Genomic DNA, 27,202 nt, shown 5'->3' with positions numbered 1-27,202 from the left:
TCTAATTAGTCAGGAGTGCTCTTAATCAACCCTGCTGTAACCCTAGCATTAGAGCACTGATGGCATGTATCATCTGCTGCAACTTTTATTTAATTTTCACTCAAATACCACAAGCAGCAGGCAAGATAAGAACACGGAAGTTCAGATCTTGGTTGCTTCCAACTCTTATCTCTTAGTTCTGCTGGGGACTGAATACAGACATAAACAGATGTAATTACTGACTTGTGCTGAGGAGTACAAAAACCAAGGCTGTCTTGGTACTGCTCCTGGGTGCCGTATCACCTTTCCCATCTCCCAGGCCCTTTCCCCATCACGTGGGCTGTTGATTTAATTCTGACCTCTCATTACTGGAATGGAATGAATTCTGTTTCATTTCCCCAGATGAAAGAGGCAACAAAGCTCCAACCTAAAGAAGCCAAAGAGATACAGGTGGGGTTGTTCAGTTCTGACTATTGTACTCTTTCGCTCCCCCTTTTCAAATTGTTTGCCCATATATCACTCATCTTTGGCAAGGGCATTCTGACTTTAGGTGTGCTCATTATCAGCTTGGGCAACAACACCCTTGCTGCATGGAGAAGACAGAAGCAAGGGCAACTCACAGATAATGAAAAGAAATGATGGAATTGTCCTGTAAGAACAGCATCAGACTTGGTAGAGTACTGAATGAGCTGAGTTTAGAAAGAAATATCTTGAAAAAATATAATGTAGACCTGACCAGTGGAACCCAGTCCTCAGAGCATGTGTGAGACTCTACACATGTAAGGGAGTGTAAGGGAGAGGAAAGAGTTAAAGATGATTTCAAGGTTTTTGGGAGACTGTGATGATGGGGATTCCATAAACAAAGAAGTTTATGTAGTGGGCCAGGTTCGGAAAAAGATGATGAGTTCAGCTTCTCTTGTGACATGATCTTTGCACCTCTGAGAGCTTACAAGTGTTCTTCCCTGCCATAACTAAACCCTTTGGATTTGACCTGTTGTCTGCCTGGACCTCCATAATCTTTCAGAGCCCTATTGTTTATGTAACTTCCTATCAGACCAAGAACTTCCCCAAGGTCAGGAACCTACCCTGTCTCTCCCTGAGTTCCATGAATATGCCCTGCCATCCTGCTGTGTCATCATTATCATCAGATTTTGTATTCTGGTACATTGAGCATGATTTGTTGAGAAGATTCTTTTTCTGTGGTTACTTTTCAGCCTTATAAAAAAGTCAGGGGTCTAGGGAAACTTGGTCTTAAAGAAAATAATTAATCAAGGAATAGAATAAAAAAGAATTGAACAAAGTGGGTGCCCATCACTTTGGGGGAATCAATCTAATGGAATATTATTGTGCTGTAAGGAACAATGGCTATGAGGAATTCAGAGAAACTTAAGAAGACTTATATGAATGGATGATGGCAGAGGAAAAGGGGCAAAACCATCACACCTGATGTTAACAGTAATGTAAAAAAATACAACTTTGAAAGATTTCATAACTCTGATCAATGCAGTGATGCATCAACATTTAGATGAAGCATGTTTCCTGCTTCTTGGCAGAGAGGTGATTGACTAGAAGTGCAGAATGAGACATATACTTTCTTTTTTTTTGGTGAGGCAATTGAGGTTAAGTGATTTGCCCAGGGTCACACAGCTGGTAAGTGTTAAGTGTCTGAGGCCAGATTTGAACTCAGGTCCTCCTGATTCCAGGGCCGGTACTCTATCCACTGTGCCACCTAGCTGCCCCAAGACATACATTTTCAAGCATGACCAAGGTGCTAATTTGTTTTCCTTGACTATACTTATTCCATAGATCATAGGATCATCAGTTTAGAGTTATATGGCATCTTAGAAGCCATCTAGGCCAACCTCTGCATTTTAAAGATGAAGAAACTGAGGTCCAAAGAGATTAAATGATTTGCCCAAGGTCACACAGCTGGTTTAAGTCAAAGGTGAGATTGGATCCCAAGTCATTTAACACCAAATCCAGTGCCCTTTTCCTGACTCTCTGTTGGTTCCAGTGAAAGGATGGTGGGTTCTTTGAAAGTAGAGGATGATTTAGTGGACAGTGATGGAAATATTTTTAAAAAGATAGAAAAGAGCATTATTAAAACATTAAAATATACAGAAGAAAACATAGAGAAGTTCAGAGGAGATACAAGATAATTTTGTTACTACCTTTTCATATTTAACATACATTCTAAAAGACACAAACTAGATTCATATTTCTGTTGTTTTTTCATATTTTCCTATTTATATTTGTTGATTAAGTTTATAATAAAATATTTTTTAAAAGAAAAGAGATGAAGGAGGACATTCATAAAGTCTTACTTTGATGCTTCATTGTGTTTTTATTAGCAAAGTATAAGCTCTGGCAGGTTCCAGGATGCTGGGAAAGGCTTTGACCATGGATGATAGACTGACTTTACTCTGTGAGAGAGGCTTGTCACCAATGGATTAGCTACTAGGTGATGACTTCCAACATTGCAACCTGGGAAACAAAGAAAAAAAATGGCTCTCAGTCCTGGGTGGTCTCCCTTTGCTTCTTCAGGTTCAGTGATGGAATGGTGGGAAAGAGGCAGAGAGTGTTACTCTAAGATATACATTTGGGGGGCCACTATCTACATCCCACTCTAAACTTTGGAAGAAACAGACCACAGTACTTTCTAATACTTATGCACTAGAAACAGCCAACAATGAAAGCTTGTAACTGACATTTAGGGTCATGCTGATTGCCTGAGAATTTGAAAGCAGAACAAATATTTTTATGAGTCTGAGGCAAGAAGAATATTGCCATGTTCCTGAATGATGACTTGAATTATGGTAGCTTCCCATAGCTAGACAACAGAGGGGCTTTCGGAGGCATAATGAAGTTCTTTTCTTCTTCTTTGGCTTCTGATTCCAGACTTTTATGCCTTTGCCCCAGGGGACTTCTCACTTGGGAGCTTCCTTTATTCCTGAAGCTCCTTCTTCCTTTTGGACTTATTTGAGTGTTGGTATTTTCAGATTAACAGGGAGTTGATACCAAACAAATTAGGAGATAAAGAGGGTACCCCCAGTTGTGCTTAATAAATTCAAGTCATTTGGCCCAGATGAACTATATCCTTGGGTCCTTAAAGAACTAGCAGATATGACTGCTGAGTCACTATCAGTGATATTTGAAAGGTCATGGAAAATGGAAGACATACTTACAAGATTAGAGAAAGGAAGATGTCCTGATTTGCTAAAAAGAAAAGACAACAGAGTCTGCAAACTATAGACCTGTGACCTTGACTTCAGTTCTTGGGAAAATTCTAAAAGAGTTCATTAAAGAGACAGTTGGAGAACAGCTAAATAGGGAAGTGGTGATTACAAAGGGCTATCCTGGTTTCATCAAGAACATATCAAACCTAGGAGTGGAGCCAAGATGGTGGCATAGAGGCAGGAACTCACCTGAACTTTCCCAAATTCCCTTCCAAATAACTTTAAAATAAAATAAATTAAATTAAATTCTGAAGTGACACAGCCAAAAATAGGTCAGGGTGAATCAATTTTCTAGCCCAAGACTACTTAGGAGGTTGATAGGAAAGGTCTGTTCCACTGTGGTGACAGGGAAGATCAAGATACAAACTCAGAAGACAATGATGTTAAAGGAGCTACAAGGAAAACCTTAAAGAAAATATGAATTGGATACAAGCCCAATGAGAATTCCCAGAAGACATCAAAAAGGATTTAAAAATCAAATAAGAGAGACAGAGGGGAAATTGAGAAAAGAAAATAGAGTGATGCAAGAAAATTATGAAAAGAGAGTAGCTTGGAAAGAGAGACACAAAAATACTGAGGAAAATGACACCTTAAAAAATCAGAATTAGCCTAATGGTAAAAGAGGCACAAAAATCCACTGAAGAGAAGAACTCCTTGAAAAGCAGAACTGACTAAATGGAAAAGGAGGCACAAAATCTCACTAAAGAAAATGATTCCTTAAAAATGAGAATTGGGCAAGTGGAAACCAATGACTCTAGCAGACACCAAGAAACAATTAAACAAAGTCAAAAGAATGAAAAAAAAAGAAAATATGAACTATTTCATTAGGAAAATAACTGACCTGGAAAACAGATTGGGGAGAAATAATTTAAGAATTATGAAACTACATGAAAGCCATGATAAAAAGCCTAGACATTATATTTCAAGAAATTATCAAGGAAAGCTGCCATGATACTCTAGAATCAAAGGGTAAAATAGAAACTAAAAGATTCCACTGATTACCTCCTGAAAGAGATACCAAAATGAAAACTCCCAGGAATTTTATAGCCAAATTCTGGAGCTCCCAGGTCAAGGAGAAAATATTGCAAGCAGTCAGAAAGGAACAATTCAAATATTTAGAGTTGCAGTCAGAATCACATAAAATCTAGCAGCTTCCACATTAAAGGATCAGAGAGCTTGTAACATGATATCCCAGAAGGCAAAGGTGCTAGGATTATAACCAAGAATTATCTACCCAGCAAAACTGAGTATAATCCTTCAGGAGAAAATAGACATTTAACAAAATAGAGGACTTTTCAAGCATTACTAAAGAAAAGATCAGAGCTGATTAGAAAATTTGACTTTCAACTATGACTAAAGCATAAAACATAAACATGAAAGAGAAATCCTAAGGGATTCAACAGGGTTAAATTGTTTATATTTCTAGATGGGAAGGTGATACTTGGAATGTGCAAAAACTTTCTCATTGTTAGGGCAGTTAGAAGGAGTATACACAGACAGAAAGCATGGATGTAAGTTGACTATGATGGTATGATTAAAAAAATAAAATTAAGGGGGTAAGAAAGAAGAATGTATGGGGAGAAGGGGGAAGAGAGAGAAAGAACAGAGAATAATATCTCACATAAAAGAGGCATGAAAAGAGGAGCTTTTATAATGGAGAGGAAAGACGGGGCTGGGCAATGCTTGAACCTTACTCTTATTGGAATTGGTTCACTCAATTAGGTATAGAAATCTATCTTACCCTACAGGGATGTAGGAGGGGAAGGGGATAAGAGAAGGGGGGGGGGGGGTCTGATAGAAGGGAGAGTAGATTAAGGGAGGCAATGGTCAGAAGCAAACAGACTTTTGAGGAGGGACAGGGTAGAGAGGGAGAGAGGGAGGGATGGAGGGAGGGAAGGAGAGAGAGAGAGAGAAGTGTAAACAGGGGAAAATAGGATGGAGGGAAATACACAGTTAGTAATCATAACTGTAAATATGAATGTAATAAAGTTACCCATAAAACAGAAGTAGATAGCATAATACACTAAAAACCAGAATCTAAGGGGCAGCTAGATGGTGCAGTGGATAAAGCACCGGCCCTGGATTCAGGAGGACTTGAGTTCAAATATAACCTCAGACACTTGACACTTACTAGCTGTGTGACCCTGGGCAAGTCATTTAACCCTCATTGCCCCACAAAAAAGAAAAAAGAAACAGAATCTAACAATATACTGAATACAAGAAACACATGAAAAAGAGAGATACACATGGAGTAAAAATAAGGGGTTGGAGCAGAATCTATTATGCTTCAACGGAGATTTTTTAAAAAATCAGGGGTAGAAATCATAAATTCAGACAAAACAAAAGCAAAAATAGACCTAATTAAAATAGATAAGCAAGGGGGCAGCTAGGTGGCACAGTGGATTAGAGCACCGGCCCTGGAGTCAGGAGTATCTGAGTTCAAATCCGGCCTCAGACACTTAACACTTACTAGCTGTGTGACCCTGGGCAAGTCACTTAACCCCAATTGCCACACTAAAAAAAATAGATAAGCAAGGAAACTACATTTTGCTAAAAGGTACCAGAGACAATGAAGTAATATCAATACTAAACCTATATGAACTAAATGGTATAGCATCCAAATTCTTAAAGGAAAAGTTAAATGAGTTACAGGAGAAAATAGTAAAAACTATACTAGTGGGGGACCTCAACTTTCCCATCTCAGAACTAAAGAAATCTAAGTATAAAATAGACAAGAAAGAAGGTAAGGAGATGAATAGAATTTTAGAAAAGTTAGATATGATAGACTTCTGGAGAAAATTGGGTGGGAATAGAAAGGAATATACCTTTTTCTCGGCTGTATATGGCACCTTCACAAAAATTGACCATGTATCAGGGCATAAAACTTCACAAATGCAGAAAAGCAGAATATTTTCAGGCCATAATGCAATAAAAATCTATTTAATAAAGGGCCATGGAAACATAGATGAAAAATAATTGGAAACTAAGTATTATAATCCTAAAAAATTAGTGGGTCAAAGAACAAATCATAGAAACAATAAATAATTTCATTAAGGAGAATGATAACAATGAGACAACAGACCAAAATTTATGGGATGTAGCCAAAGAAGTACTTAGGAGAAAATCTATGTCTCTAAATGCTTACATGAATAAAACAGAGAAAGAACAGATCAATGAACTGAGCATGCAGTTAAAAAAAATAGAAAAAGAATAGATTAAAAATCCCCAATTAAACCCCAAATTGGCAATCTTGAAAATCAGAAGAGTAGTTAATAAAACTGAAAGAAAAATAAAACTAGGAGCTGGTTTTATGAAAAAAGCAATAAAATAAACCACTGATTAATTTAATTTAAAAAAATAAAGAAGAAAATCAACTTACTAGAATCAAAAATGAAAAGGGTGAATTCACCACCAATGAAGATTAAATTAATGCAATTTTAGGAGCTATTTTGCCCAATTATATGTCAATAAATCTAGCCATCTAAGTAACATGGATGAATACTCACACAAATATAAATTGTCTAGGTTAACAGAAGAGAAAATAGAATACTTAAAAAAAACAAAACCTATCCTAGAAAAAAAATTGAACAAGCCATAAATGAGGTCCTAAGAAAAAAATCCCTAGGACCAGATGAATTCAGAAATGAATTCTACCAAACATTTAATGAACAATTAATTCTAATACTATATAAATTAATGTTTGGAAAAATAGGCAAAGAAGGATTCCTACCAAATTCCTTTTATGACACAAATATGGTATTGATACCTAAACCAGGAAGAGCAAAAACAGAGAAAGAAAACTATATAGCAATTTCCCTAATTAATATTGATGCAAAAATTCTAAATAAAATACTAGCAAGAAGATTACAGCAATATATTGCAAAGATAATACTGGTTCAGTATGAGGAAAACTACCAGCATAATTGACTGTATCAATAACAAAACAACAAAAATCATATAATTATATCAATAGATGTAGAAAAAGCTTTTGATAAAATATAACTCATTTCTATTAATGGGGATTTTCTTAAAGTAATAAATAATATCTATCTAAAACTATCAAAAAGTATTATTTGTAACGGGGATAAGCTAGAAAACTAATGTCCATTATAATCACTATAATTCAATATTGTACTAGTCATGCTAGCTATAGCAACAAGGGAAGATAAAGAAATTGAGAAATTAGAATAAACAATGAGGAAACAAAGAACACATCAAACCAGACTAAACTCATTTCCCTTTTTGACAAGATTACTAACCTAGTAGATGAAGGGAAGGTGTGTGTGTGTGTGTGTGTGTGTGTGTGTGTGTGTGTGTATATATATATATATATATATGCATGCATACCACCTAATTTTTAGCAAATCTTTCACTAAAGTATTACATGTTATTTTCATGGAGAAGATGAACAGATATGGGTTAGACAATAATATAATCACATGGGGGCAGCTAGGTGGTGCAGTGGATAGAGCACCTGGCTTGGAATCAGGTAGATCTGAATTCAAATCTAACCTTCCTAGATGTATGAACCTGGGCAAGGTTTCTTCAACTGTAAATGGGGATAATGGGACAGCTAGATGGCACTACCATGGATAGAGTACCAGGCCTGGAGTCAGAAAGACTCATCTTTGTGAGTTCAAATCTACCCTCAGGCATTTACTAGCTGTGTGACCCTGGGCAAGTCACTTAACCCTGTTTGCCTCAGCTCCTTATCTATAAAATGAGCTTGAGAAAGAAATGTCAAACCACTCCAGTATCTTTGCCAAGAAAACCCCACATGGAATCATGGAGAGTTGGACATGACTGAAAAATGACTTAAGAACAAATGGAGATAATAATAAGACTGTTGTCACTAGGATGGTTGGCTTCAAGCGTAGTTATTAATGGTTCAGTGACAATATGGCAGGTTGTCCCAAATATCTGTGCGTTTTTATCAATTACATGGTGGGGGGAAGTATAGATTGTCCATTAAATTTGTAGATGACACAAAGTTGAGAGGGATAGTGAAAACAGTGGATGCTAGAATCAGGATCCAAAAGGTTCTTGACAGGCTAGAGCAGTTGTATCAATCACAAACAGAAAACTATCCCTACATGGGCATGTTGACTTAGAAAACCACAAATGGGGGGCAGCTAGGTGGTGCTGCAGTGTATAAAGCACTGGCCCTGGATTCAGGAGGACCTGAGTTCAAATCCAGCCTCAGACACTTGACAGTAGCTGTGTGACCATGGGCAAGTCACTTAACCCTCATTACCCCACAAAAGAAAAAGAAAACTACAAATAAGCAAATTAGTTTTGGATTTTGGTTTATTTCGTTATGCATTTCTCAGTGATATTTTAATCTAGCGGGTTTTGTCTACCCCTTGCAATGCTGGGGCTATGAGTTTGGTACCTCTGGGCCAGAATATTGGGATGAACATTTTTATGAACAATTTTACATTTTAGGGGCAGCTAGGTGCTGCAATGGATAAAGCGCTGGCCCTGGAATCAGGAGGACCCGAGTTCAAATCCGACCTCAGACACTTGACACTTACTAGCTGTGTGACCCTGGGCAAGTCACTTAACCCTCATTGCCCTGCAAAAAAACCCAAAAAACAACCCCCCCCAAAAAAAAACCCCAAACAAACAAAAAAAATTTACATTTTAATCTAATTAAATATATATTTTGTGTAAAAACATGATGGATTTCTCTAGTTTATTAGATTTTGGCAATTCAAAATGACAACAACACCAACAACAAACAGCTTTGTACAGAACAGTGAAATGCCAAGGATAGAGGGTAAGGGAAGTTGCAGTTTTACTACAGGAGACTCTCTGGCTGCATCAACTATAACTTCAAGTCATTAAGTAGTGACAAATTTTTAAAACCACTTCTTTACTTCTCCAAGATGTTCAAAGCTGTCATTAGCCACTTCTGGCCACTTATCCTGAATTAAATTTTTTTAAATGTCATTTGTCAAGTCTCTTTGAATGATGATTTCATTCTTCCTGATAACTAAAGTACCAAAGAAGAATTTCTAAGTAAAAAACCAACTTCTTGATTCTTTAGGGTCAATTCTGAAAGTTGCAAGGGCACGCATTCCTTTTAAGTAGTTCTTTGTTGCTCTGGAAAGTTGGACTGTCACAACCTTTTGTGCTCCTTTTCTTGTTTTATTTGACCTTTTCTACCTCTTTCTTGCTTTTCTTCTCTTCTTTTCCCGCTATTCCTTGACTTTCCTCAAATGCATTCTTGTTTTGGTGAATTTCCTATGAATTTTATAAACTTATTTGGAAAATTCTCTTCTAACCACTAACTGCATTTAGCAACATCATATGTGTGTGTGTGTGTGTGTGTGTGTGTGTATTCACAATACTCTGTTGATTATGGACAGACTCCACAGGAAAGGACCCAAGTGAGCAATATGGCCTCATTGAGAACCTGCAGAGTGTCCACAAGAGAGCTTCCAGGAAGGAAAAAGGCCTTGAGTCCCTATCATCTGAGGATCAGTTGAAGGAACTGGGCAGTTTCACTTGGAAAAGAAAAGACATGAGGAGACCTAATGTAGGTCTTCAGTATTTGAAAGGTTAACCTGTGGAAGAAAGATTGGGCCTGTCTTGTTTGGCCCCAGAAGCAGAACCAGGAGCAAAGAATTGGAATCTGGGAAGAGGCCTTGAGAGGCAGGCAGGTTCCCTTTCCCTAGAAATCTTTTATTTTATTATTTTTTGATAATAAACATTTTTATTTATAGTTTTGGGTTTCAATGTGTATCCCTCTTTGTCTCCCTCCCCTTCCCCTCCCTGAGGCAGCAAACAATCAAAGATATGGGTTATACATGTATGATTATGTAAAACATTACCATATTTGTCATGTTGTACAAGAAAGCTTGATTAAAAGAAAGTGAAATCTTCAAGCTGGGCAGTCACTTGTTTTTGTTGTTGTTTTAGCAAAAGTATTTTATTATTTCCCAGTTACATATAAAGATCGTTTTCAACATTTGTTTTCATAAGATTTTGAGTTCCAAATTTTTCTCCCTCCCTCCCTTTCCTCTCCCCTCACCAAGAGAGAAAGCAATCTGATATAGGTTCTATATGTACAATCACATTAAACATATTTCTACAATAGTCATGTTGTGAAAGAAGAATCAGAACAAAAGGGCAAAACCTCAAAAAAAAAACCCCAAAGTAGAAACAGTATGGTGCAATCTGCATTCAGAATCCACAGTTTGGGCAGCCACTTTTTAGGAATATCAATGCATTCTTTTCTTTTTTTTTTTTTAGTGAGGCAACCGGGGTTAAGTGACTTGCCCAGGGTCACACAGCTAGTAAGTGTTAAGTGTCTGAGGTCATATTTGAACTCAGGTCCTCCTGACTCCAGGGCTGGTGCTCTATCCACTGCGCCACCTAGCTGCCCCTATTTCTTTTTTTTATTTTAATTTTTTTGCAGGGCGATGATGGTTAAGTGACTTGCCCAGGGTCACACAGCTAGTAAGTGTCAAGTGTCTGAGGTCAGATTTGAACTCAGGTCCCCCCGAATCCAGGACCATGCTTTATCCACTGCATCACCTAGTACCCAATGCATTCTTTTAGTAAGTGGTTTGGATTAGACAGTTGCTGAGGTCCATACTGACTTCCAAATTCAGTCATTCATTCTGTAGCCATGAGCCAACATTGTGTTTGCATTGATACAAACAATGTAAATAAAATCTTAGCAGAAAGACTGTAACAATATATCCAACAAAACTATTCACTATGATCTTGTTGGATTTAGAGCAAGGATGCAGTGGTTCAAGAGTAAGAAAACAATAGCTTAATTAATCTTATTAACACAAAAAGAACTCAAACTACGGGGTTGTATATGTGAGCCTGCTACTATGATTAGCTTGTTTTAAATCTAGGGGGCAGTAAAATGGTCCCTAACATCCTCGTCCAACCAGTTTCCTCCTCTTTGGCTTTAAGGAGTTTACTTTATTTTATTTTTTTGCGGGGCAATGGGGGTTAAGTGACTTGTCCAGGGTCACACAGCTAGTAAGTGTCAAGTGTCTGAGGCCGGATTTGAACTCAGGTACAAGGAGTTTACTTTAGATGAAAAGTTTTGAATTGAGTCATAATTGCCCAAGGTCCCCAGTTAGGAAAATGTTTAACTTTTAGACAGAGGTTGGGCTTTCTGCTTCAATTTACATTTGTATCTATGTCTCGTTAAGTCTGGCCTCTTTGTGGATGAGGCAAAAATTCCGTTTACTGGAAATGTTTTGGGCAACGAAATATCAGATTATATTTTAGTGTCTGAGGATAGGCAAACATCACAAGGGGAAGTTGGGGAAAGAGTTAACTTTTGCTTGGGGCTCCCTTTAGCCTATGTTCTCTCCTCTGAGATGCCAATAGAGGTGGTAAGTATCTTCATTATCTCCCTTTTCTTCTACAGTTGGCTTCTCCCTTTATTGCTCAAAGATGTACTGAAAATGGTCATGCTTACTCCAACCTCTGAGATCCAGACACTCAGAAACTCTGCCTCTGGTTTTGAGATAAAGCTTTTTCTTTTTATACAGATTTCTTAGGGTGATCCAGAAGTGCAAACATGAGACCCATGGACTTCATGCAGCCCACAATACTCCTGAGGGAAGCCTGAACCAGATTAAAATGTATTTGGGAAATATTTAGCAAAATAAATAAAAATACAGTGAAACATAGATACTATTAATATGTGGTTTTCTAAGTTACGTATGTGGCCCACAGGGATACTCATGTATAGTTCATTATCCCTCATCGCTTTTTGAGTTTGCCACCACTATCTTACACAAGAGCTTTGGTTGACAGAAGGATCACAAACATTTGTTGTTGTTCAGTTGTTTCAGTCCTGTCTGATTCTTGTGACCCCTTTGGGGGGTTAATTCACACTAATTTCTGATCATTTCATTCAATCAAAAAATCTTCTTATCTAGTTAAGTCATCAAAGATCAAACGGGGGTAGTTTTGACCTCACCCTTACATATAACAGAGGCAGAAAATTCCTTTGACCAAATTTCATTCTAACATGCTAAAAATCCTAAAAGAGAAAGACATAGGAGGGACAGTTTTAATATGATCAAAAGTGTTTGTCTAAAATAAAAATCCTTTAGGTTTTTGCAGTGGAGAAACTCTAGAAAATTTTGCAATAAACACGCCATCAATTTCAATTTTCTTTTTCTGCCTGACAGTTCTAGAAATGGCAATAAGAGGAGAAAACGAAATTAAAGGCTCAGATGTCAGCAAAGATATGAAATTATCCCTATATGCAGATGACAGGTTTGCTTAGAAAATGTCAGAGAATCGGCAAAGACATTAATTAAGCTATTGAATAATTATAGTAAAGTAGTAGCATATAAAAATTTTCACTAGCATTATTAGTATTTCTCTACAGCAGTAATAAAAGCCAAGAAAAATAAAAATAACAGCCTATTAAAATAACAATAAAATACATAAAATATCTGGGAGTAAATCTACTAAGATATACTTAAGACATAAATATAATTATAAAACTCTTGTGACAGCTTTTCTGGCATGGCTGAACTGACTACCTCCTAAGGGGCTCAAGTCATTAGAGACCATGGGAACTATATATTTTTTCAAGCCTTCAAAGAGAGGACTCTTATCAAGGAATCAGGAATGGAGGACTGAGTTTGAAAAATCTCTCTGGAAACAGGCAGAAGAAGAGTTGGTGAGAGCCCAATGGCAATAATATTGGCAGATGGACAATGCTTCCCGGGAGACAGACTCTCCTAGTGGCTAGAGCCTTTTCCTTTCCCTGGCACGCAGCTCAGTTTATTAAGAGAATCCAAGAGAGCCAACAGAGAGACAATGAATTCTGGCTTCTTGTAGCCATTGGAACAATGGCGAATCTTCTCACCCTCCATTTCTCCCTTTTGTTTTATTGCTGCAGCCTCTGAAGGAAAGGTGAATTACTAAAGGTTGCTACTTAAAATTTTTGCCAACTGGCTATTTACTTTTATTTTAAATACTTGTTTGCTAAATACAGATACTTTTAACAGCATTCTGACTTTGTGTTTTACTATAGACAACATGACAGATGGAAGGGAAACCTGTGGATATTTGATCACACTAAATGCGACTGTCTAGGAGCTCACTATCCCAGCTTGGAAATCAACAGATTGTCTGGGGGCTCGGAGCATTTTATGAATTTTATTTGCAACTTTTAAGGTTTGTAAAGCTTTGTAGACAAAGGAAGCCACGTGGAACGGGGATCTTCCCCTAGACTAAAACCATCAAGAGCGAATCTCATTATTTCTAAGCATATTAGTTGGTTTGCACAAGGGACCTTTGAGTTTCTTTTTCCACCCACTAGAGTAGAGGTTCTTAATACTTTTTCTGCCATGAACCCATTTGTCAGTCTGGTGAAAACTATGGAACCTTTCTCAGAATAATGTTTTTAAATGATAGGATTACAAAGGAAGTCAACTGTAATGAAATACAGTTAGCAAAATATATTTTAAAAATCAAGTTCAAGGGCCCCTGCACGAGAAAGAAGAGGGGAGTAAATACCCCAAGAAAAGTTTAAGTCCTGAGCTAACCACAGTGATCTCTATTAGGTAACATGTTCTTTAAGGAAACAAAGAAGGACTTATTTAGAAAGATAGTCGACCATACTATCCAGGAGATTTTCTTGGCAAAGATGCTGGAGTGGCTTGCCATTTCCTTCTCTAGTGGATTAAGGCAAATAGAGATTAAGTGACTTGCCCAAGGTCACACAACTAGTTCATAGCTAGGCTAGGCCAATATAAAAATGATAATATTATTAAAATTATTTTATAGATTTGGTAATTTACTAATCAAACCACCAAAACTTTATACAGCTAGCCAAAATAATAATAAAATTCATTTGGAGAAGGGCAAGAATGGCAAGGGAAATGGGAAAAAATAGGAAGGAAGGGGGAGTAGACCTTAAACTACATTTTGTTTTTGTTTTTGTTTTGCAGGGCAATGAGGGTTAAGTGACTTGCCCAGGGTCACACAGCTAGTGTCAAGTATATGAGGTTGGATTTGAACTCAGGTACTCCTGAATCCAGAGCTGGTGCTTTATTCACTGCGCCACTTAGCTGCCTCCTTAAACTACATTATAAAGCAGTAATAACCAAAACTATTTGATTAAAAAATAGAAAAGTAAACTAATAAAATGGACTAGATAAGTGAGATACAGAAGAAATTGAAGTCAATAACTCAGTGTTATATAAACCCAAGGACATAAACTGATTGGGGAAGGATGTGCTATTTGATAAGAACTTCAGGGAAAACTGAGAGACAGTTTACCAAAAAAATAAGTTTAAACTAGCATCTCACGCTGTGTATCACAAGTTCCAAATGGATACTTAACCTAAATTTAAAGGGATCACAAAAAAGTGGGAAAAATGGATAGAGGCATCTTTCATAACTATAGCTAGGGCAGAATTCTTATGTAAATAGGAGAGAGATCACAAAAGAAAATAGACAGTGTGATTATGTAAAAATGAAAACCTTATGAACTAACAAAATCAGTGTAGCTAGGATAAGAATTGAAACTGTAAATTAGGAAAGTTCTTCACAACAAATATCTCTGACAAATGTCTGATATTCAAGTTCTGTAGAGAATTAACACAAATATATAAGACCAAGAGCCATCACTCAATAGGCAAAAGGAAATGAACAGTTTTCAAAGAATTGCAAATATTTAGCAATCATATGAAATATTGCTCTGAATAACTAATAAGAAAAAAAATGTAAATCAAAACAAGCATGAGGCTTCACCTCACACCCAGCAGCTTGTCAAAGATGACATAGATATAAATAATTGATGAAGAAGGAACTGAGGGAAGACAGGCATACCAATATACTGCTTATGAAGCTGTGAATTTGTCCAACCATTCTGAAAAACAATTTGAAATTATGTTTAAAATTATGTTAGAATGAATAAGATGTCAAAACTCTTTGACCCAGAAACCCCACTGCTAGCAATATACCCCAAGGAAGTAAGAGAGAAATAAAAAGCCCATATATACCAAAATATTCGTAGCAGCGCTTTTTGTCAAGGTCCAACATTGGAATCCCAGATGTCATCATCTGGGGGATGATCAAACACATTGAATTATATGAATGTGATGAAATCATATTGCATCATGAGAAAGAAAAAATGTGAAGAATTCCGAGGAACATGGAAAGATCTATATGAACTCATACAGAGCGAAGGGAGCAGAACTAGGGAAACAAAATACTCGGTGCCTATAATAATGTCAATGGGAAAACCAATAAGCCCTCACTGAATGCCGTGTAATTAAAATGAATTTTTAATTTAATTTAATTAAAAAGCCTAACTCTGAAAAAGAAACGAGAAAAGGCTCTTTCCTCCTCTTGCTCCTTGGTTGTTGGAAGGCCATTGGTGTGGGATATCCCATGTAATGTCAGATGCCGTTAATGTATTGATTTGTTTGGCTGAACTATCATTTGTGGCTTGTCATCTTGGTTACAGGAGAGGCCTTGCTGAATACAGGAGAATGAACTGGTATTCCCCAAAATGAAGGTGATCCCCAAAACAAAGGCATCACTGATTTTTAAAAGAGAGAAGTAGAAGATGAAGGATGGCTTTTGCAGGCTCTCAGATCCAGAATGTTTGGGGGGAGGTAAGGGCTGTGTGTGTGGGTGTGGGTGTGTGTGTGTGTGGGTGTGTGTGTGTGTGGGTGTGTGTATGTAGTCAGAGGAAGAAAAGTATTACCGTTATTAGAGTTGATTTTGTCTTTGTTTTTTTGACTGATATTAAGTTAACTTTGGATATTTTTTGAAAGGCCAAAGATACAGGATCAAATTTTCTGTTCTTGTATGAATTTGGGCAAGTGATGACAATATTTTGTAAGCTTAAGCCTGAGAAAAATGTGAGCTAGAATAAAAGCAGAGGGTAGGAGTATGGAGAGAGGCCCTTGGAAATGTGACAGCTCAGGGCGGATGTCACAGGATCATAGAGAAGGTTAGGGACCTCGGATGCCATCTAGTCCAGCTTTCTCATTTTACAGAGGAGGAAATTGAGGTCGTGAAGGTTTTAAGGGTTTTAATATCACAATTCTTGATCTAGAGGGATTTCAAAGATCATCTAGTTCAACCCCCTCATTTTATTTGGGAAGAAACTGAGTTCCAAGGGAGGTAAAGTGACTTTCCTAAGGCTATACCTATAATCATGGAACAAGAGCTAAGAGGGAGCTCAGAAGCTATGCTTTTTATCTTCTCAGTTTATCTGTAACCTAGAGAGGAAGACTGATTTGTCCAAGTTCACACAGGTATTTTTTTATTTCAAAAAATGCTTGGGGCAGCTAGGTGGTACAGTGGACAGAGCACTGGCCCTGGATTCAGGAGGACCTGAGTTCAAATCCAGCCTCAGACACTTGACACTTACTAGCTGTGTGACCCTGGGCAAGTCACTTAACCCCAATTGCCTCACCCCCCAAAAATGCTTATTTTTTATTCTTTTTTTTGTATTTTTTTTCTGGGGAAATGGGGGTTAAGTCACTTTCCCAAGGTCACACAGCTTGTGTCAAGTGTCTGAGGCCGGACTTGAACTCAGGTCTTCCTGACTCCAGACCTGCTGCTCTATCCACTACAGCACCACCCAGCTGCCCCTCATCTAGTATAGGAATTCATAACCTTTTTGTGTCCTGGATCCCTTTGACAAGGAGTGGAGCCTATAGATCCCCTCTTAGAACCATGTTTTTAAGTACATGAAATATATGGGTTACAAAGGGATCTTTTTTGACAACTCCATTGAAATAGAGATCAAAAAATTTTTTTTTGCAGGGCAATGAGGGTTAAGTGATTTGCCCAGTGTCACACAGCTAGTTAAGTGTCAAGTGTCTGAGGCCAGATTTGAACTTGGGTCGTCCTGAATCCAGGGCCTGTGCTTTATCTACTGTGCCACCTAGTTGTCCCCTCAAAATATTTTCTAAATCAATTTCATGGACTCCAAGTTTAGAGGCCTGGATTTAGTGTGACCACTTCATTTTATAGAGAAGGACACTAAGGACCAAGAGAAGTTAAGCACAGATCCAGAGTCATGTAGTGAATGATATAAGTAGGATTGGAAATACCAGTCCTCTGACTATGAAAGTATAGTTCATTCCATTGTGTCACTCCATGCTTGGTAATTCATGTATAAAGGCCAATGGCATCAAATAACTGAGCTGTACCTCTAGTTCAGCCACTAACTGCCATAGGACTCTAAACACCTCTTTTAACCTCTCCAAGCCTTCATTTTCTTTGCTTTAAAATGGGAATAATCATCCCTGTTTTGCCTGATATCGTGAGAATCAAAGGAGGAAATATCTGTGAAAATATAAAGGACTGCATTAATGTAAGGGATTTATCTTAATGCCTGTAGTCTAAACAAAAGCAGAAAATTTAGGAAAATTTAGAGATGGGAGGGGTCTTAAAGATCCTTGATTCTAGACTCTTCATTTTATGGAGGAGGAAACTGAGTCTCAGGGAAGTTAAGTGACTTGCTCAAGGTCACCCACAAGATCCTAGATCTAGAGCTGGAAAGGGCCTTTGAGTCCAATTCCCTCATTTTACAGAAGAAACTGAAACCCAGGGAGAAGTGACTTTGCCTAGATCATATAGCTAATAAATGTCAGAGCTATGATTTAAACCCAAATCTCTTTTTTGTGGGGCAACGAGGATTAAGTGACTTGCTCAGGGTCACACAGCTAGTGAATGGCAAGTGTCTGAGGCTGGATTTGAACTCAGGTCCTCCTGAATCCAGGGCCAGTGCTTTATCCACTGTGCCACCCAGCTACTCCTAAACCCAAATCTCAACAGACTCCTAGTCCAATGTTCTTCTCACTGTGATTATCTTCCATTTCTGCTGCATATACCTTGCATGTAATTTTTTTTGCCTGTCTCCAATTAGAATGTGAATCCAATAAAAAGAAAGAGGAAAAGGACCCATAGGTACAAAAAATCTTTATAGCAGCTCTTTGTAGTAGTAAAGAACCAGAAACTAAGGGTGTGCCATCAATTAGGGAATGTCTGAACAATTTATGTTACATGAATGTAATAGGCCAAAAGAAAGGGACAGTTTCAGAGAAACCTGGGAAGACTTGTATGAACTGATAAAGATTAAAGTGAGCAGAACCAGGAGAACCAATTACACCATAACAACAGTATTATAAAGACAAACAGTTTTGAAAGACCTAGGAACTCTGATTAATGCCATGGCCAACCATGATCCCAGAGAATCCATAATGCTTTGCACCTCCTAAGAGAGAGATGATGGACTTGCAGTGAAAATTGAGACCTTTTTGGATGTGGCCATTCTGGGAATTTGTTTTGCTTAACTGCATATCTGTTTACAAGGCTTTGGTTTTTCTCCTCCTTCCCCCAAAGCAAGGGAGGAAGAGAGAAAATTATTTTTGATCGTTAAAATGAATAATTCTTTTTTTAAATCATAAAAGCATTTTATTATTTTCCAGTTACATGTAAAGATTGTCTTTATAATATTTTTCTCCCTCTTCCCCAAGATAGAAAGCAATCTGATATAGGTTATATATCTATGATCACAATAAACATTAAACATTTCTGCCACAAATAATTCTATAGAAAAAGGTTGTGAGATCCTTGGGGGCAGGGACCATGTTTTTTTAATTTCTAGTATTTAGCAGAGTACATTGCACACAATAAGCACTTAATAAATGCTTGCTGACCAACTATACCATATTACACTATACCATATTACCAGGCTATTGAAATTCAAATGAGATATGCAGTTGGGGAGGGCTGAGTGGGACTGCTCTGCTCTGCTTTGGCTAGATTGGATGCAGGAGGACTCTGTTCCCTTTTTGATCCTAAAATCAGTTTGATCCAATTCAAGAAATACCTATGCTGTGTAAGGCTCTGAGCTCAGAGCTGGAAGATGGATACAAATCTACAAGACTGTCTTAGAAGTTTTTAATCCAAGGGAAGTGGGGCACGGAATGTACACTACGAGATGAAGGCAAGTGCCGGGCAAAGGGGCACAACAGGGAAAGGGGTTAGTGCCGACATCCTAGTGGAATGCTTAGGAGCTGATGAGCTCAGCTCGTGCCCATGTTCATTGGCATGGAGTTGGACACAAACAACCAGAGAATCACTCTCCTAATCACTCTGCGGCTCTGAGATTAAAATGGGCTCAAGGGGCTTTATTAGCTTTGGCGTGCAATTCCAAGTTGAGCAATTAAAAGCAACTTTCTTGCAAACCCCCAAAGATGCCACACCGGGCATTGTTAAGAGGGTTGGCAGGCATAGCTCTGGGCTTCACTGGAAACTTCTAGCCCAGTAATGAATGACTTGCTAATTGTAACCAGTGGGGGAAATTTAGAACTTTCCTTGGCAAAGAAAAAACAAAAACTTTGGAGACTTAGAACAAAGGAGATGTTCTAAACAAATGCTAGACCAACCCCCCCCCCCATGATGGCTTTTAACTTTGAAAACTTATCAAATAATAGAATGGGAGAATTGGAAGGGGCCTCAGAGATCATTTAGTTTAAGGAGTTTAATCTTTTTTTGTATCATCATGTACCCATTTGACCATCTGCTGAAGCCTATGGTATCCTCAAAATATTTTAAATCATTGAAACATACACTAGATTTCAGGGTTTTTTTTTCTTGTTAAGTCATTTCAATCATCTCTAACACTCTGTGACCCCATTTGTGTTTTTTGGGTAAAGCTACTGGAGTAGTTGGCCATTTCCTTCTCCAGCTCATTTTACAAATGAGGAAACAGAGGCAAACAGGGTGAAGTGACTTGTCCAGGGTCCCACAGCTAGGAAGTGCCCGAGGCTGGATTTGAACTCAGATCCTCTTGACTTTAGATTGGGCATTCTATCCATGAGCTGCCTGGCTACCTTTCATCTCTCTGTGCCCCCAAGCAATTCCCTAAAATTCTCAATTATGCTACATTAGTAGAGGGGTGTTCCTCACTGAGAGCTCCCCGACTGATGAAATCACAGGTATAAACAAAAACAACAAAAGATGAGCATAATAATCCTGTCCTACCAACATTCCAGCATTGAGGTAAACAAGGTAAGGGTCCATCTTATACCTAGGTCTTATCAGAAGCTGAATTAGCCTCCTGAAACTCAATGTTTCCCATATAAAGTAGCATGCTCTGAATTCTGACCTCTGTCCCTCTGTCCTCATGCCCTCTTATTGGATCTTCATTGACAGCCATTTCCATGGAATCAGTAGGTGCCGCTCTAAGAAAACTAGTCCCAAGACAATTTGAATTTCATACCAAATAAATTGGGGTGGGAGTAATGACTCACATTACGGAAGGCCTCATCACTGGCCTTTTTCTGAGAGGGTGATGCCCAAATGTTCTGAAGATATGACTAAATTAATAAAGATGTGATGGATATGAAACTTTTCAAGACGCCCACTCTTCACTCTACCAATGGAGACCATGTGACTAGAACTCACAAATTACTCACATTCTGGCATCCACACTTCTCTCTCTCTCCCTGCCCCCCCCCGCAATCATTGTTGTTCAGTCATTTTTCAGTCATGTCCAACTCTTCGACTCTTTTTGACCCCATTTTTTTTGGTGAGGCAATTGGGGTTAAGTGACTTGCTCAGGGTCACGCAGCTAGTAAGTGTTAAGTGTCTGAGGCCGGGTTTGAACTCAGGTCCTCCTGACTCCAGGGCCGGTGCTCTATCCACTGTGCCACCTACCTGCCCCCAATCCCATTTTTTTGGTCAAAGAATACTGGAGTGGTTTCTCTTTTCCTTTTCCAGCTCATTTTACAGATGAGGAAACTGAGGCAAACAGGGTGAAGCTCAGAGAGCTCCTCACCTTAGAAATAGTTTGTAATTCCATAGTGACCAAATAACAGGTACTTGATATGTTGATTTAATCTAGCTTCTACCCTCATGATTCCATTGAGATGGTGCTGTCAAAGGCCACCAATGATCTCTTTACTGGCAAATGTAATGCTATGTTCTCTGTCCTCATTCCCTTTTACCTCTGTACTACAAAAGCACTCAACTGTTATCTATTATGTTAGTATACTGTTGAGTAGCTAGGTGGCACAGTGGATGGAACACTGGCTCTGAAGTTGGGAGGATCTGAGTTCAAATCTTACCTCAGATATTAGCTGTGTGACCCTGGCAAGTCACTTAAATCCAATCATCTTTTTTTAATGGTCCACTTATTTTTATTGTTTTAAAATAAGTCTTTTTTAGCATTTTATTTTCCCCCAATACATGTAAAAACAATTTTTAACATTCGTTTTTTAAAACTGTGAGTTCCAAATTCTCTCCCTCCCCCTTCTTCTTCTTCTTCTTTTTCTTTTTTTTTGGTGAGGCAATTGGGGTTAAATGACTTGCCCAGGGTCACACAGCTAGTAAGTGTTAAGTGTCTGAGGCCGGATTTGAACTCAGGTCCTCCTGACTCCAGGGCTGGTGCTCTATTGACTCTGCCACCTAGCTGCCCCCCTCCCCCTTCTTTAAAAAGGTAAGTAATTTGGGGCAGCCAGGTGGCGCAGTGGATAAAGCACCAGCCCTGGATTCAGGAGTACCTGAGTTCAAATCTAGACTCAGACACTTGACACTTACTAGCTGTGTGACCCTGGGCAAGTCACTTAACTCCCATAGCCCCGCCAAAAAAAAAAAAAGGTAATTTGATATGGATTGTGCAAGTACAATCATGCAAAATGTTTCCATATCAACTATTTTGCAGAATTTACACTGGACAGCTGATTTTAGAAGTTGTGTCTGCTCTCCTTGTGAGCTTGGGGCAGCCACTTAACCTAGTGTATCTGGCCCTCAGTTTCTTCATTTGTAAAATAAGAGGGTTCGACTATATTATTTCTTTTTTATCAGCAAAGATGTGATTTAATTATTTACTTAGAAAACCCTGAAGATAAGAGATTTTCTAAAAAAGGAAAAAGGACCTATATGTACAAAAATATTTATAGCACCTCTTTTTGTGGTGGCTAAGAATTTAAATCAAAAGAGTGCCTATCAATTACCCCAATTGCCTTAAAAACATCCGGGGCTATTTCCAGTATTTCTGATAAATATCTTGCCACTAGACCCAGTTGCTCTGGAGAAGAGAGTGAGGTTGGTGACCTTGCACAGCCCTCCCTTACTTAAATCCAATTCAGTGCATGACATCATCCTGATATCATGGTCCTCTTCAAGAACGAAGGACAGGGGCAGTTAGGTGGCACAGTGGATAGAGCACGGGCCCTGGAGTCAGGAGGACCTGAGTTCAAATCCGGCCTCAGACACTTAACACTTACTAGCTGTGTGACCCTAGGCAAGTCACTTAACCCCAATTGCCTCACCAAAAAACAAAAAACAAACAAAAAGAATGAAGGACAAACAGCAACAACAACAAATATACTTTTTTTTTTTTTGCGGGGCAATGAGGGTTAAATGTCATTGCCCTGCCCCCCAAAAAAAGATGACTGGAGATGGCCCCAGATGTTTAAGGCAATGGGGGTTAAGTGATTTGCCCAGGGTCACACAGCTAGTAAGGGCCACGTGTCTGATGTCGGACTTGAACTCAGGTCCTCCTGAATCCAGGGCTGGTGCTTCATTCACTGCACCACCTAGCTGCTCCTGTGAGGTGAGATTTTAACTGGGGTCCTCTTGACTCCAGAGTCAGTGCTCTATCTACTGCACCACCTAGCTGCCCCTGATTACTTTTAGTAACATCTTCAGTGATGATACACTATCTTGTTTCTGTACAATGGCAAGAGACAGGGAATAATATAATAGATCCTTTTTAAAAAAAAACATAATAGATCTTTGACTTAGTAGCTCAGTGACCTTTGGCAGAGGTGTTAAGCAAAACTCCCCAGTGTGCCTTGAACCAGATTAAAATGAAATCGGGAAATTTTAACAAAATAAACAAAAATACAATAGAGTATAGATAACGTTAATCTGTAGTTTTCTAAATTAATATGTGGCCATAGGGATTCTTTTTGATTTGAGTTTGAAATCACTGACCTTGGGCAAGTGACTTAATTTCTCTTTGCCACAGTTTCCTCCTTTGTAAAAACGAGTTGGACTACATGGCCTCTAAGGTCTCTTCCAGTGCTGGAATCCTAGGATATCATGATCTCTATATTAAAGACAATAATAATTAATCATCTGAACCCTCATCTAGTGTCTTATCAATTTACACTGTATAATTTCTTATTTCTACAGAGTTATTTGCATGTTGTCTCATTAGAACGTGAGCTCCTTAGGGACAGGGATCATGTTTTTGCTTTTCATTATATCCTCAGCACTTAGCACAGGGCCTTGATAAGGGGGCTTAATAAGTGCTTGTTGACTTGACTTGACTTACCATATCATGGAGGGCACTTGTGTTTAAAGGCCATACCAGCCAACCACAAGCTCTACTAAGCTGGAAAGATTGTGATACAGGCCTGGCAATGGACTGCACTTATGGCTGTTGTCCAAGAACCAATCTCTAGACCCAGAACTAGCAACTCCCAGCCTTGCTTCCAGTCAGGACAGCCTTCTAATCTATAGCTTAGGGGTAGCTAGGTGGTGCAGTAGATAGAGCACCTGCCCTGGTTTCAGGAGGACCTGAGTTCAAATCCGGCCTCAGACACTTGACACTTACTAGCTGTGTGACCCTGGGAAAGTCACTTAACCCCAATTGCCTCATGAAAAAAACCCCAAAACATAAATTAGTGCAGATTCCTGCCCCCTAATCTCTAGTTTAGAGACTCTAGAATTCATCTTTGGGCCCAACCAGGCGGTTAGGTCTCACAAAACATAAAGGAATTACTTGGATGGACAAGGGCTGGCAGGCGGTGGTGAAAGATGTAGCTTTTGGACACTGTGGGGAGCCTCCCCATTCCTTTTCGTTGTTCTCGCCTATTCCCCCAATCCACATCTTGGGAGGAAGCAGAACCCCAAACCCAGAAGGGTTCTTCCTCACTGGAGGTATTTGATAAGAAGCTAGAAGATCCCTCGTTAGAGATGCTAGTGCTGGCAGGGCCATTCATTTATTTGGCCATAACACCTCTTGGTAACCTTCTGGTTTTTGATAACCTTCTACAAAAGCAGAGACGAGTACTGATCTCTAGCAAGAAGCGGGGTGCCCATACTGGTGAAATTGTAAATCAAGGAAAGGAAGAATGGGAGGAGGGAGGAAGAGAGGGAAGGAGGAGAGGAAGGAAGGAAAGCAGGAAGAAAGGAAGAAAGGAAGGGAAGGAAGGAGGAAGGAAAGAAGGGAAGGAGGGAAGGAGGAAGGATAGAAGGGAAGGAGGGAAGGAGGAAGGATAGAAGAGATGGAGGAAGAAAGGAGGGAGGGAAGGAGGGAGAGAGGGAGGGAAGGAAGAAAGAAAGAAGGGAAGGAGGGAAGAAGGAAGGAAGGAAGGCAGGAAGAAAGAAAGAGAGAGGGAGAGAGAGAGAAAGAAAGAAAGAAAGAAAGAAAGAAAGAAAGAAAGAAAGAAAGAAAGAAAGAAAGAAAGAAAGAAAGAAAGAAAGAAAGAAAGGAGGGAGGGAGGGAAGGAGAAAGGAAAGAAGGGAGGAAGGGAGGAAGGAAGGGAGGAAGGAAGGAAGGAAGGAAGGAAGGAAGGAAGGAAGGAAGGAAGGAAGGAAGGAAGGAAGGAAGGAAGAGAGTAAAATGAGAGGCCTATGTGTAGTAAGGGCCATGTTTTATGAGGCCCGTTCCCTAACATGTAGTACAGAAGTATCCTTGTGTGGCTCAGAAGGAGGCAGAATAGACATCTCTAGTCCTCTTCTTGCCCCACCCTTCTCCTAGGGACAGGTGAATTCATTCAGGAGGGGAAGGAACAGGAGGCCCCTGTGCTTCCTCAGAAACGGGGGTACCAGGCTCCAATTATACTTATATGCTTCCTTATATCTTATTAGTCTATGGGATATGATTGAGCTCAATCTAACTTCTGACTGGGGGGGGGGGATGGGACAGGGGTTATAGAAAGAAGGAAGGAAATAAGTATTTAGTAAGTGCCTTGTAAGCCAGGCACTGTGCTAAGTGCTGTACAAATACCTCATTTAGTCCTCAACATCTAGGTGGTGAAGTAGCTACAGTAGGAGGCCTAGAGCCAGGAAGACTCATCTTCTTGACTTTCAAATCTGGTCTCAGACACTTCCTAACTGTGTGACTGTGGACAAGTCACTTCACCCCGTTGGCTTCAGTTTCTTCGTCTGTAAAATGAGCTGGAGAAGGAAATGGCAAACCACTCCAGGATCTCTGCCAAGAAAATCCCAATGTGATTGGGAAAAGATAAAATATTAAATTTAAAGGAAAATAAGATACCATCTATTCTTTGAAGGGATCAAAGCTATTTTTCAAAATAAAGTCCAACATCACATGTCTAGTCAGAAGTGAAGCAGTCTTTTCATTCCAAAGCTAGTTAGCAATAGCTCTCATTTATGACATATTCTTATCTTTTGTGTAGTCTGCTCACAGACATCATTGTGTCTCTTCCTTGCCCTTAGGGTGAGACTCCTCCAGTATAAGCCCACCACAACACACAAGATGCAAGGAACCAGGAAGAATCGGGGCAGAGGATTTGATAAAGTAAATGTATGCCTGAAAAAGAAGATGGGCCAATCAGGTAGAAAGAGTGAGAAGTAGCCCATAAATGTCCTGTATGCCCATGGGCAACCAGTGATGATATCAAGAGAAAACAAGAAAGGCTCCTCGGCACATTGGGCTCCCTTTGATGAACTTATGGGAGGAGCCAGGCAGGGAGGGCAAGTTGCTATCTACAGCAATGGAAGGACAAGATCCCAGACCCATGGGAATCTCTGAGCATATGAGTTAAGCTTTTCCTCACTTCTGATACAGGTAGCACACATACTATCACTCCATTTTACAGATGAGTAACCAGTGGCCCAGAAAAATTATCCAGTATTACATATTGCTAGTGTCTGAGATGGATCTTGGATCCTACTTTTACTGGCTTTTAGACCAGTGGGGTTTCCACTGGACCAAACGTGGTGATCTGCGTCATTCTGGAGGATGATGAACATAGATAAGGTCGTCGCCTCAATTGATGTACTAAAATATATGAGCAATTTGTATGTTCTTTGGCAAGGTTGTGACAGGCTCTAAGCACAACTGACGGGGTGTGGGGAAGGCAGAGCTTGAGGTGGAGACGTTTCATTAAAGATTCCTAACAAGTAGAGAACATTGAAGGGATCTGAAGCACTTAAGTAAAAATTAATTTGTGTTAACTTGGATAAATCTTTTCCTTTTTCTGGGGCTCAATTTCCTTCCTGATAAACTGAGGGGGAGAGGTGAACAAAATGATCTCAGATGTCCTTTCTACCAGTGACAGACTGGCATAGAGGAAAGAACACTGGGGCATCTAGGCGGCACAGTGGATAAAGCACTGGCCCTGGATTCAAGAGGACCTGAGTTCAAATCCGACCTCAGACACTTGATACTTACTAGCTGTGTGACCCTGGGCAAGTCACTTAACCCCAATTGCCTCACCAAAGGAAAAAAAATAGAACACTGGACCTGGAGACACTTCCGCACTTACTGGCCATTTTGCCTTGAACAAGTCCATTTTTCCACTCTGAGGCTCAGTTTCCTTATCTGCAAAATGGAGCATTATAAACATATGATCTGCTACTGTTGCTGTTAATCCTTTCACTGTCCTTGCTATAATACATAGGGCAGTGGACTTGGAGTCATGAGTACATCAGTTTCAAATCCTGGCTGGACAAATGCTAGCTGTTGCCCTGGACAAGTCACTTACCCTCTCTGGGCCTCAGTTTCCTCATGTGTAACATAAGGGGGTTGGAGTAGATGGCTTTTGAGGTCCCTTCAAGCTCTAGAGCTAGGATCCTATGTCAAGGTGGATGTGAACACCCTAGAAGTGGGAGCTGTTAGGAGTCTACAAAGAACTGTCCATTCTGCAGCCAACATCACCCTCTGCTGGTTGGGACAGGTCACAACTGGCTTCTCAGGAACAGTTCTCAGCTCCACAATTAAAGCAGAAAGCCCCCATCACTAGGGGAGATCT

This window comes from Dromiciops gliroides, chromosome X (genome assembly GCF_019393635.1).
Source record: "Dromiciops gliroides isolate mDroGli1 chromosome X, mDroGli1.pri, whole genome shotgun sequence".
NCBI classification, from domain to species: Eukaryota; Metazoa; Chordata; class Mammalia; order Microbiotheria; family Microbiotheriidae; genus Dromiciops; species Dromiciops gliroides.
This window is presented reverse-complemented; position numbering follows the sequence as displayed.